This window comes from Carya illinoinensis, chromosome 2, assembly GCF_018687715.1.
Source record: "Carya illinoinensis cultivar Pawnee chromosome 2, C.illinoinensisPawnee_v1, whole genome shotgun sequence".
NCBI lineage: Eukaryota > Viridiplantae > Streptophyta > Magnoliopsida > Fagales > Juglandaceae > Carya > Carya illinoinensis.
The window spans coordinates 23817142-23828597 of NC_056753.1; the positions used below are offsets into that span (position 1 = coordinate 23817142).

General features: G+C 37.8%; 1 long non-coding RNA gene across 1 annotated transcript; it reads right to left on the bottom strand.

Moving 5' to 3' along the window:
* Positions 1–665: 665 nt before the first annotated feature.
* On the bottom strand, positions 666–3328 carry LOC122294679. Its single transcript, XR_006237689.1, has 2 exons — positions 2029–3328; positions 666–1436 (listed from the first exon to the last, which is right to left on the bottom strand). It is a non-coding gene; the product is annotated as an uncharacterized LOC122294679 (long non-coding RNA).
* Between the last annotated feature and the right edge of the window lie 8128 nt (positions 3329–11456).

Below are 11456 nucleotides of genomic sequence, written 5' to 3' on the forward strand. Positions count from 1 at the left end.
ACAAAATGTACTTATTCCAACAACTCAATTTGTAGCAAATAAGAACAAAAATTGCCAGAAATAAATGGTTCTAATAATTCAAAATACTTATTTTCCGTGTTGATATATTGCCATAAAATGGTTTTTTTGAGAAAAAAATTTGTCGATAATTCTTTTCCTCTACAAATTATAATCGCTGCAAAATTCTATATTGGCAGCATACATTGCCAATAATTATGTACTGGCCGCAAAGAGACATCAAAGAAAAAAAACACTCTCGACGAGAAGTTTAGTTGAAAATAATTTTATTGGCAAGTTAACGTTGCTGCTGAAACTCAATTTCCGCAAAGAGACATGATACATCGTAGGCTTATAATTTGTATCCACATAAAGATACTATCATAGAATTTTATTTTCCACAATCAGTTGGCGTATGCAAAAATATTTTTCGATAATTCTTCAACCCAAGGATTGTCGCAAATTACTATTGCAACATTATGTTATTGCTTAAAATAAGCTATTCTGGTAGAAAAACATATTTGTGGCCACAACATGTTGCTGCAAATAGGAAAAAAAATTCCAAAAAAAAAAATTATAGACTATAAAACCGATGAAATGAGAATGAGTCCAAAAGTAGAAAAAGAATGGCATAATATACACCTAAAAACATATATATGAATGCAATGGAGATCCAAATTCAGCAAAACATCATATAACAATTTCAAACAAAGATGTACAAACTCTGCTTCCAATTTCACCAACTCAATGTTATCAAAACAACTCTGATCCATTAAAAAAAATAAAATAAAATAAAATTACATAGATTAAAGATCATGATACCAGAATGATCTTCAAAAAGTCTATAGCTACCAGTAATCTTGTGATATTCTCATGGTGTATTGCTCCTACCTCAACCTGTGTTTATGTTTGTGTTGGCATATTCTCAACACAAATATGAACTCACTTTGCATGGCAAAACATGACCTCAAAATTTCAGCAAACAGTCGTGAAGTAATTACTAAATCGAGACATACTTAATCTCTGCATAGAGTTATTGAAGAAGAAGCACTTAGAGTAAAGACAAAAGCAACATGCATACTTTATAGTCATTATTCTTGATCAACATATCCATCTTGTGCAAAGAAACCAATATCAAGTTTCTTAAAAATGTTCCAAAGTCTGTTAATCGAACAGCTAAATATAAGTTGTAACTCTGTTTGCTGTAACTTGCATGTATGTTCTTTGCCATGTTTTATCAGATTTCAATTATTGATGTAGAATTTGATATGAGAAACATTAAATACTAGTATGTTAACTAGATTTCAATTATTCATACAGAGTTGGATATGAGAAACATTAGATATTAAATCACCCAATTGAAAAAAATAGATTCTACCAGCATAAATATGCACAGTTGGTCCATTCTCCTGTATATGCATGTATGCTACTTTCCTTTCCTACAACCAGAGAAGAAGGCACCAAAATAAAACCACATAAGTCAAAACTTAAAAAGAAAATGTTCAAAAAGCTTCAAGACAAATCCAATTAAGATGTCACAAATAAATATAGTACTAGTGAGTAGCTCCCTAAAGCTAACATCCAAATTATTGGCCTTGATCCCATTGGATCCCCTCTCTAAAATAATTAACATTAAAAATTCATTGAACATGTCCCATCTAATATAGTAAAATCCCCTCACTGCCAAAGTAAGTTAGTCATATTACAAAAATGTTAGCCAAAGTTATCAACGGGGTGGTGGCGCAGTTGGCTAGCGGGTACGTTTTATAGCTTCTGAGTTATCCTGAGGTCGAGAGTTCGAGCCTCTCTCACCCCCATTAACTTGTTTCTTTACTTATATATATATATATATATATATAAAAGAACTGTTAGCCAAAGTGCTAGACATTGCTAAATGAAAAATCTGAATCACTCAAGGGTCATTCCCTACTTCTAAATATACCAACCTTAACCAATAAATAAAAATCAGATATAACTTCCTTTTGGAAAGTTAGAAAATAACTACAAAAGAAAGAGTCCAGTAGAGAGTACCTTTACTCAATTAAGGGGACCTAGATTTTGCAACCATCAAATGATATTGGAAAGTAGGTAACATAAGCATCCTCTGCATAAGAACATAAAAATCTACAACTTACGACACAAAAGAAAGATATGAAAATCAATTCAACTAACAGAAAGAGAACACTAGATTGCTAAAATTGTTAAAATATGATAAAAGATAAAGCCAGTGACATAACTTAAAAGCAAAAAGAATGAAAGATATGCTTCCTACGAGACTAATGTGAAGACTGCCTCCCTATAAGTAAAGCATAGATCTACCTCTCAATCATGAAACCAAGATCACAAGCAATGGATGGAATTATTGCCGAAAAACTATAAAAACACATACAATGATTCAAGGCTACGAGCAAAACAATAGTTAGAACTTTCAATACAGAACTAGTTATGCATTATGAACAAATGTGACATAAAGCAAAACGAAATCATAAGAGATAAACTAATTCACTGTTAAAATAATAAACAAAAAAGACATTAATTTGAGAGCAACTAGGACAATTCTAGATTTCCATCTAGATAGAAATTTCAAAGAATATTTCACCTCAGGTGAATAGGGGATGAGGATTATGGCTTGTATTGCATTAAAGATCAAATATGATGCTGATATAAATACCAAAAATAATGTTAGATGACCTTTATAGAACAAAAATATATAAGAATATAGTTTGCCTGAAAACAAACTAGATGTCCTTTAAATGAAGACCATTTCTATGAAAATATATAAGAATACAGTTTCAACAGTCGAAAAACCTTATAGAAATATGGTTGTTTACTTTCAGGTAAAATACCATCAGTTAATTTTCTCTAATAAAAGTAAGGATCACTTGTTAGCATCAAATGCTCTAATTGTAGGGCACAAGAGATTTTAGAAAATTAAAAGGAAAAATAATTCCTCTATTATTACAAAAGTATAAAATGAGAATGAGGAAAACCCAATAATTGCCTTCTCTATCTAAGAGTAAATCCAACATTTGAACCTTCCATCTATCCCCACTGAGGTACAAATCCAAGTGTAGCACGGTAGACATTTGAACCACCAAAATGAATATAACTCAGAATCAAAATTAACTCAGAATCAAATAAAATGTTCACATAGATATTTAGTGAGTAAAGCTTCCATATTTCTATATAACACAACACCCAATGTTCAAGATACAATTAGAACTGAAACATAGAAAAAAGTGTCCACGGTAACAATAACAACCCAACCTTTTAAGTGATAAGTAACTAAAAAAAAATGGCATCTAACTATCACTTTTAAGGTCATGCTCTGTTTGCTTTAAATATACATATAAATATATATATATAAAGCAATTAGGTTTGCTATATATATATATGCTTTTTCCTTTAAGGTCATGCTCTTATACTAGATGTTCTTATACTCTTATACTTTATATAAATATATATATATATAACTAGATGTTCTTATACTTTTAAGATCATGCTGATCTGTTTCCTCTTGTTTCAATATATATTGAAGTGATTAAAGAGCAACATCATCTACCATTTTATTCATAACTGAAAAGTTATAAGAAACATATTGAAATAAGAGGAACTAACCCAAAGGAGTCATCGAAAACAAAAGGAATCATGTTAGTTCAACAAAGAACTAGTATCAACAAAAATGATCTATTTTGGAACTTATCCATCTATGCATACATCATGCTAAAACTATGGGATGAGAAAACCAAGAAGAGGAACTTAACCAACATATTCTGGACCATCCTTTCCAACAACCAAATACTCTTGGAGCATTCAACTAAGACACCTAGTTGCTTCGTTCACTTCAGGGCTCTATAATATCCCACACAGATCCAGAAGCAAAGAAATTAAATTAAAATTATCAAGCTGAGGTAAGTCATAATATGCATATTATTTGAAAAAGAAAAAAACAATAAAATGAAGAAGTGAAAAAGAAATCATATCTGCAAGCATCTGATTTTTTGCTACTACAACCCGGTTTGTCTCTTCAAAGTGAAATCAAATTCCATGATTCTATCAAATAACAAAGTGAAACCCACATTTATTCTTCCTCTTCTTCTATTTTGTTGTACTAGGAAAAAACCCAATTTTGTTGAGCCTGAAATTCTAGAACTCAATGCCACAAAATAAAACCCTAAGACTAAGATTCCATAACTCAATAACATTAAAATGAAAATTTACGTATCGTTCTTTTATTGCCTAGATATAGAAAGAAACAATACTATAAAATAAAGTCAACTGTTATAAATCCCAGAATATTTCCAAAACAAAATATCCAAGAGTATAAAAAGAAAAGACACATTATTTCAATACCTAGACACAAACCACCCAAAAATAGCTCTACGAAATTTGTAAAAGCAACAAGATTTGAGATATACAATAACCAATAATTATTGGATGAATATAAATAAGGGTTCACAAATAAGAGCATCGATGACATAGAAATTTCATGAACAGGATGAGAACTTCAAATAGAGATTGTATAACAATAGAGAACAACAAAATTAGGTCTTGAAGTCAAGGAGATTTGCCTTCCCTTAGAGGATATCCACGGCCATCAATGGACACCTCGTGGGTATCATTTGAAGAGAAGATCTCATGGGTTTTTTCAAACCAGAGGATCTATGGGTGAGAGAGAGAGAGAGAGAGAGAGAGAGAGAGAGCAATATTTACCTAAAGCACCAGGTTGGGCTTGTGTTGGAAACGTCAAGCGAAGCCTAAAGAAGATGTGAAGGGAATTAATTTGTGACTGGGAGCTAAAAGAGCGCTGGCTTGACTGAGAGATGGGAGGGAGAGATCCAACCGAAAAGAGGAAGAGAGTGCCAACATTGGGGATTGGATTTAAAGAGAGACCGGGAGAGTCGGGATAATAGATTTGAAAATGTTTTATACATCCTCATTTGCTATGATGTTATTCGTCAATAAAATGGATAATAGAATTTTCTGCCACATCTTTTATTGCAAATAGATATATGTTGGTTGCAAAATATAATATTTTGGAACATATTTTCCGACGTCTTAAATCTTGTGGGAAAAGGTCACTATTTACTGCTATTTTTGGTTGGCCACAAATGAAATGGCAAAAAATATACTCTTTTTTTCTGCCACATGATATTTGTAGAAAAATCTTAATTTTTGCAAACAGATGTTAGTTTTTGCAACAAACTTTATATTGCCGAAAATAAGTTGGCCGCTATAGGCCATATATGTTGTAGTGACTGAGAGAAGCTTTGATAATTTTCAAACTTTTGTTGTGCTTTACATCAACAACAAATTAAGGGCAAGAGCTGTAATATATTTTCAATTCAAATCCGACTAGTAACATAGTGAAATCAACATTTATCGACAAAATATTATATTAAACTAGAACTCAAAACAAATCAAATCTCATATTCCACAACCAAACTTTAAAAATTAGCTACACATGAAATTTCTAGCAATAAAAACTAATCTAAATTGAGTCATTATAAAATCTGAGAGAAAATACCCAAATGGAATCTCTGAGTTGCTTTCAAGACAAATGGTCAGAAAAAAAAATCTAAATAAACTACCGAAAACTAAATCTCAGGATAGAGGAAACGGAATTGACGCCGACCAAGACACTAAAATGAAAACTGAAAATCAAAGCTAAAGAAAGTAAAATGAAATCTAGAGAGTGAGGTAACACTGCCCAGCCAAACAAAAATAAAACTAACAAAAAAGGGAGTCGAAGGGAAAAAAAATGAAGCAACCACTATCCCAGCAAAAACTAGAGCTGAAGAAAAGGAAAAAAAGATGAAGAAGAAAATGCCGTCCATGGGAGACAGAAACTAAGAAAAATGGAGAGAGAGAGAGAGAGAGAGAGAGAGAGAGAGAGAGAGAGAGAGAGCAACGTCCGATGAAAACTAAAAACTGAAAACTAAACTACGGAAAAGATAGAAAATGATGAAGAACAACTACCGGTAAAACGAAAACTCAAAGAAGAAAATAAAAACTAGTCGTATGATAAGGAAGAAAAAGCTGTGGTGTCCCATATAAAGAAAAACTAAAACTGAAAATACAATCTAAGCAAAGAAGAAGGAGACGAAAAATTGATAATGCTGTCCGTAAATTATTGCTTAGCCCAAAACTCATTGAACCATGGAAAAATAAACTGCAACTCCAAGAAGAGTCTAAGCAAATAAAATGAACGGAAAAAAAAAAAAAAGTAACTGACTAATCGAAAGAAAAAGAAACAAGTAAAACCAGAAAAATAAAATGCAGCCGAAAAAAACTTGGCGTGATTTTTTTTTTTTTTTTTTTTTTTTTATGTGCCCTCCATTCTCTGCTTTTCGGCCAGCTCCCATGTTTTCGTGCATACATCCTCCTGCGCAGCAGCTGATTCGCTGCTTCTTCAGGCGCATTTCGTTCCAGCCAGGCGTGCTGCTTCCAGCTCGTAGCTTTTCGTCTCTGCGTGATCTGCTGTGCAGGTTTGGTGGTGATATTCTGCTTTTATTTCTAGAGTGTGTTTTCGTTAAGCCTCCTGCACTTTCAGCTCTCAGCTCACGCACTCGCATCCCAGCACGTGGCAATCGTGCCCTGCCCCTTGCGTGCACTTGGCGGCACTCTTTATTTTATTTTTTTAGCTTTACACTGTGCCTTCTTGTGATTGGTTGGTTCCTATTCGTACGTGTTGTAGCCTACTTACTGCTGCTTTCTGTCCCAGCCAATGTCTCCAGCCAGGCGTGCCCCTTGAGATTTCATTTTCTTCTCTTCCATAAATGCCTTGAATTATAATTTAAATATTTACTATTTTAAAGGCTATACGGAATTTTTGTAACCAAAATATTGACCTCAATCAATTGAGAGTTCAGTATTAGAATTTACTGCATAATTAAGTGCTTAATTCTTTTATGATAAACTTAACCACTCACTTAACCAACTTTATTATGCAATTCTAACACTTTATCACCCACCTATGCAGGCTTCCAAACTATCATACACAGAGCTAAGTACTTCTTGTCTCTAGTTTAAGGGTGGCCTTAAACAACCAAAAGGGTTTGTGTTGATCTATGACCAGTGGTATGCTCCCCCTCTCAATTTCTACAAAGTCAATTAGGATGCAACCATAGACAAAAGCAACTCTAAGGTGGGCACAGGTGTTGACATGTTGTGATCATGGATTCAACATGCTGCATCATTGCCACTCTTTGCTCCCCAAAATCCTTGTGTCCTTACCCCTTATTGGGGGAAGCTACAGCTGCACTAAGAGCCTTAACCTTCTGTGCTGAATTGGGACTTAAGTTGATCATCCTCAAAGGTGACTCTCTCATAGTGGTCAACTCTATCAAAAGTATCAGAGTTACAAAGTGACATTTCAAGCAAGCACACTAGGTGTTTGCTAGAATGCTTTAGGCACTAAAGGAAGGAGTTCTGAAATGTGAATTTTCACCTTGTATTTCTCATTTACACTGTAGTGTTTATATACACGGATGACCACTATGAGAGAGAAGGTGTTGTAACAGAATATACAGATTTAACCAATCACAATCATACAACTCAGCTTGTGTATTACAGAGAATATTCTCATGAGTGTTGCTTAGTGCAGGAGGCAGAGTGGTGCTCTGCAGTAGCTGGGATGGTGCGGCCACTAGTCTGTGCAGGTGAGTCCTTTGCTCCAATAGCCCCCCTCGAGGCAAGCGGCACGGGAATGAGAGTGAGGCTTGATCGAAGTTGGTTGAAGCGTCTAGTGGAAAGAGGCTTAGTGAGTATGTCAGCCAGTTGGTCCGTGCTAGAAATGAATGAGACACGAAGTGTCTTCGATGCTACACGCTCACGGACAAAATGATAATCAAGGGCGACATGCTTTGTTTGGGAATGAAGAACCGGATTAAGCGACAAGTAGGTGGCACCAAGATTGTCACACCATAAAGTGGGCGGATCAGCAAGAAATATACCAAGTTCAGTGAGTAGGGACTGAAGCCAAAGTACCTCACATGTGGCATTTGCAATGGCTTTATATTCTGCTTCGGTTGAGGAACGGGCAACTGTGAGCTGCTTCTTGGAGCCCCAAGATACCAGATGAGGGCCAAAGTAGACACAATATCCTCCGGTGGATTTGCGATCATCGGGGGATCCAGCCCAGTCAGCGTCAGAGTAGGCCGACAACAGAAAAGATGAATTAGTAGAGAAATGAAGACCAAGATGAGAGGTTAGGCGTAAATAACGCAAGATCCATTTCACAGCTTGCCAGTGGGGTATTTTGGGAGAATGCATGTACTGACAAACTCTATTGACAGCAAATGATATATCTGGCCTAGTAAAAGAAAGATACTGCAGGCTCCCTACAACACTTCGGTACATCTGAGGATCCTCAAAGGAGGAACCATCATTAGCCGTAAGCTTTGTAGAGGAAGACATAGGCGTAGAAACAGGCTTTGATTGATGCATATTTGTTTTTGTTAAGAGATCAGCAATGTATTTTGACTGACTCATAAACAAGCCACGGGAAGACCAAGAAATTTCAATGCCCAAAAAAAAATGCAATTCACCCAAATCTTTGACTGGAAAAGAAGCACTTAACGCAGAAATAAATTGAGAGATGAGCGTGGTACTCGAGCCAGTCACAACAATATCATCAACATAGATCAAGAGATATACAGTATCAGCACCATTAGAGTAAATAAAAAGTGATGAATCGGATTTTGAAGCTGTGAATCCTAAGGTTAGCAGTTTAGTACTTAGCTTAGAAAACCAAGCCCTAGGGGCTTGTTTCAAGCCGTAAAGAGATTTTCGCAACTTACAGAGATGGGTCGGATAGTCTGGATTTATGAACCCCGGTGGTTGATGCATGAACACTTCTTCTTCAAGATCGCCGTGGAGGAACGCGTTCTGGACGTCCAATTGATGTAAGGGCCACTGAGAGGTCACGGCTATAGAGAGAAGCATACGGATTGTGACCGGTTTAACAACAGGGCTATAGGTTTCGGAGAAATCGATGCCGGCTTGTTGGTGGTACCCTTTGGCCACAAGGCGTGCCTTGCGACGCTCTAGAGTCCCATCGGCACGGCGTTTCGTTTTCAATACCCATTTGGAGCCGAGAACGTTGAGGCCAGGGGATGAGGGGACAAGATCCCAGGTATGGTTTGAGAGGAGGGCCTGAATTTCGAGGGCCATAGCTGCACGCCATTCAGCGTGTTTGGACGCCTCTGTGAACGATGAGGGCTCTTCGGGTACAGAGGAGGGGGTTTCCATGAGATTCAGTGATGATTTGGGAGGTGGCCAAGGAATTGTACCGTCGGTACGTTGTAGGGGACGGTGAACATTATTTCGAGACTGTGTGGTCATGGGATGGTGAAGCTGTGGAGGAGGAAGAGGAGAGGGATTAGGGGAAGTAGCAGGTGACAGCGCTGGGGAAAGAAGATGAGAGGTATCAATCGAAGGAGACCTACGGGAACTCGGGTTTGGGTTGGCTGGGTAAGAGGGAAAATGGGAGGCAGGTGTTTGGGCTGGGGCCGAGGTAGTGGGCTGGGAAGTAGTGACTGTGATGGGCTGGACGGGATATATGGGTAAGACAGGCCTGGGAAAAGTTGTAGAGGAAGGAATGGCCGGAGATGGGTTTTCAGTGGGCAGTTCAGTTGCAAAGGGGAAGACCGTTTCATGAAATTGCACATCACGTGAAATGTAAACACGGTCCGTAGGCAAGTGAAGGCAAATATAACCCTTGTGATCTGGGCTATAGCCCATGAAAACACATGGTTTGGAGCGAGGGTCCATCTTGTGTTTATTAAATGGCCTTAAATTGGGCCAACAAAGACACCCAAAAGTTTTCAGAAATTTGTAATCAGGAGGATGTTGAAAGAGTGTTTGAAAGGGTGATTTATTTTTTAAAATTGGTGTCGGGAGACGATTGATTAAAAAAAACAGCGGTTTGAAAGGATTCAGCCCAATATTTTTGAGGAACGGAGGCATGGGCCAAAAGTGAGAGCCCAGTCTCAACAATGTGACGATGTCGCCTCTCGACGGTACCGTTTTGAGCGTGAGAGTAAGGACAGGTAAGACGATGAACAATACCGCATGTTTGAAATATTTTTTTGAGAGGTTTAAATTCAGTTCCTCCATCTGTTTGAACCGACAAAATTTTGGAAGAAAAGAAATTGGAAACATAATTAAGAAATGCAAGAAAAATGGTAGAGACATCCAACTTTGATTGAAGAGGAAAAATCCAAACATACTTAGAATAGTCATCAACTACACTAAGGTAGTATTTACATCCAGTGGAGGACAAAATAGGAGCTGGTCCCCATACGTCCAAAAAAAGAAGAACAAACGGGGAAGAGGATTGAGAGGGAGATGCTGGGTGCGGAAGTGCATGGGATTTTCCTTGTGGGCAAGCGAAGCATGGTTGAGACATAGTTGGACTGGATGTAAGAGGCAGCTGGAATTGTTTTATTGTTGAAGTAGTTGTGCGAGATGACGGATGTCCCAAACGGGAATGCCAGATTTGGGAAGTAGCCTTTTCACTGAGTTGAGCTTGCGGGAAGGGAGGACGAGGTGATGGTGTGACCGAAACATCATTTGGAAGTGCATAAAGCCCGTCCTCAACGTGACCCTGAAGAAGCACCGCCCGGGTTCATAAGTCCTTCACAAAAAAACAATTTGCATGAAATTCAAAGAAAACAGGATTGTCAGTGCAAAATTGTCGTACAGAAAGTAAGTTACGAGTTATTGAAGGAACATGAAAAATATGTTTAAGGTGAAACGGTCTAGAGGGAGAGTGTAAAGTGGCAGAACCAGTGTTATGGATCGGAATTGTCGAGCCATCCCCTACGCTGACATGATCTGGACCTTGATAAGCTGCAGCATCCAAAGTGAGGTTAGAGAAATCAGAAGTAAAGTGATTTGTTGCGGCAAAATCGGGAAACCAGGAAGTGGAATGAGGTGGATAATTTCCGGATGGGAGAGACGTGAAGTTGGCCATGAAGGAGGGTGGGGGAGGTGCTTGATAAGCTTGATTGAAACGGTGGTAACAGGTAATAACAGAGTGACCCGGTTTTTGACAAAGTTGGCAAATCTGTTTAGGAGTAAAGGGGCGAGGAGAGCTGGATGAACCCCCTCGATGGTGTCCACGACTGCGTCGCCCACGTGAAAAATTACCACGTCCACGACCAGTGTTGGTTTGATAAGAGGATGTGGTAGTGTTGCAAGCCGTAAGGGACGTGGAGGAGAGAATATTGTTGGTTTGATAGGAGAGGCGAGACTCATGGTTCAACAAATAACTGTATATTTGAGGGGTGGAGAGGGGATCGGGGCGAGTTGTGAGGGAGGTTACAAGGGACTCATAGTCCGAACCTAGTCCAGCAAGCAAGTAGATAGTGAATTCGGCAGTGGATAGGGGCTGACCAGCAGCACCTAGTGCAGAAGCTAAGGCCGTGGCTTTGTGAAAATAAGTGGAGATTGAA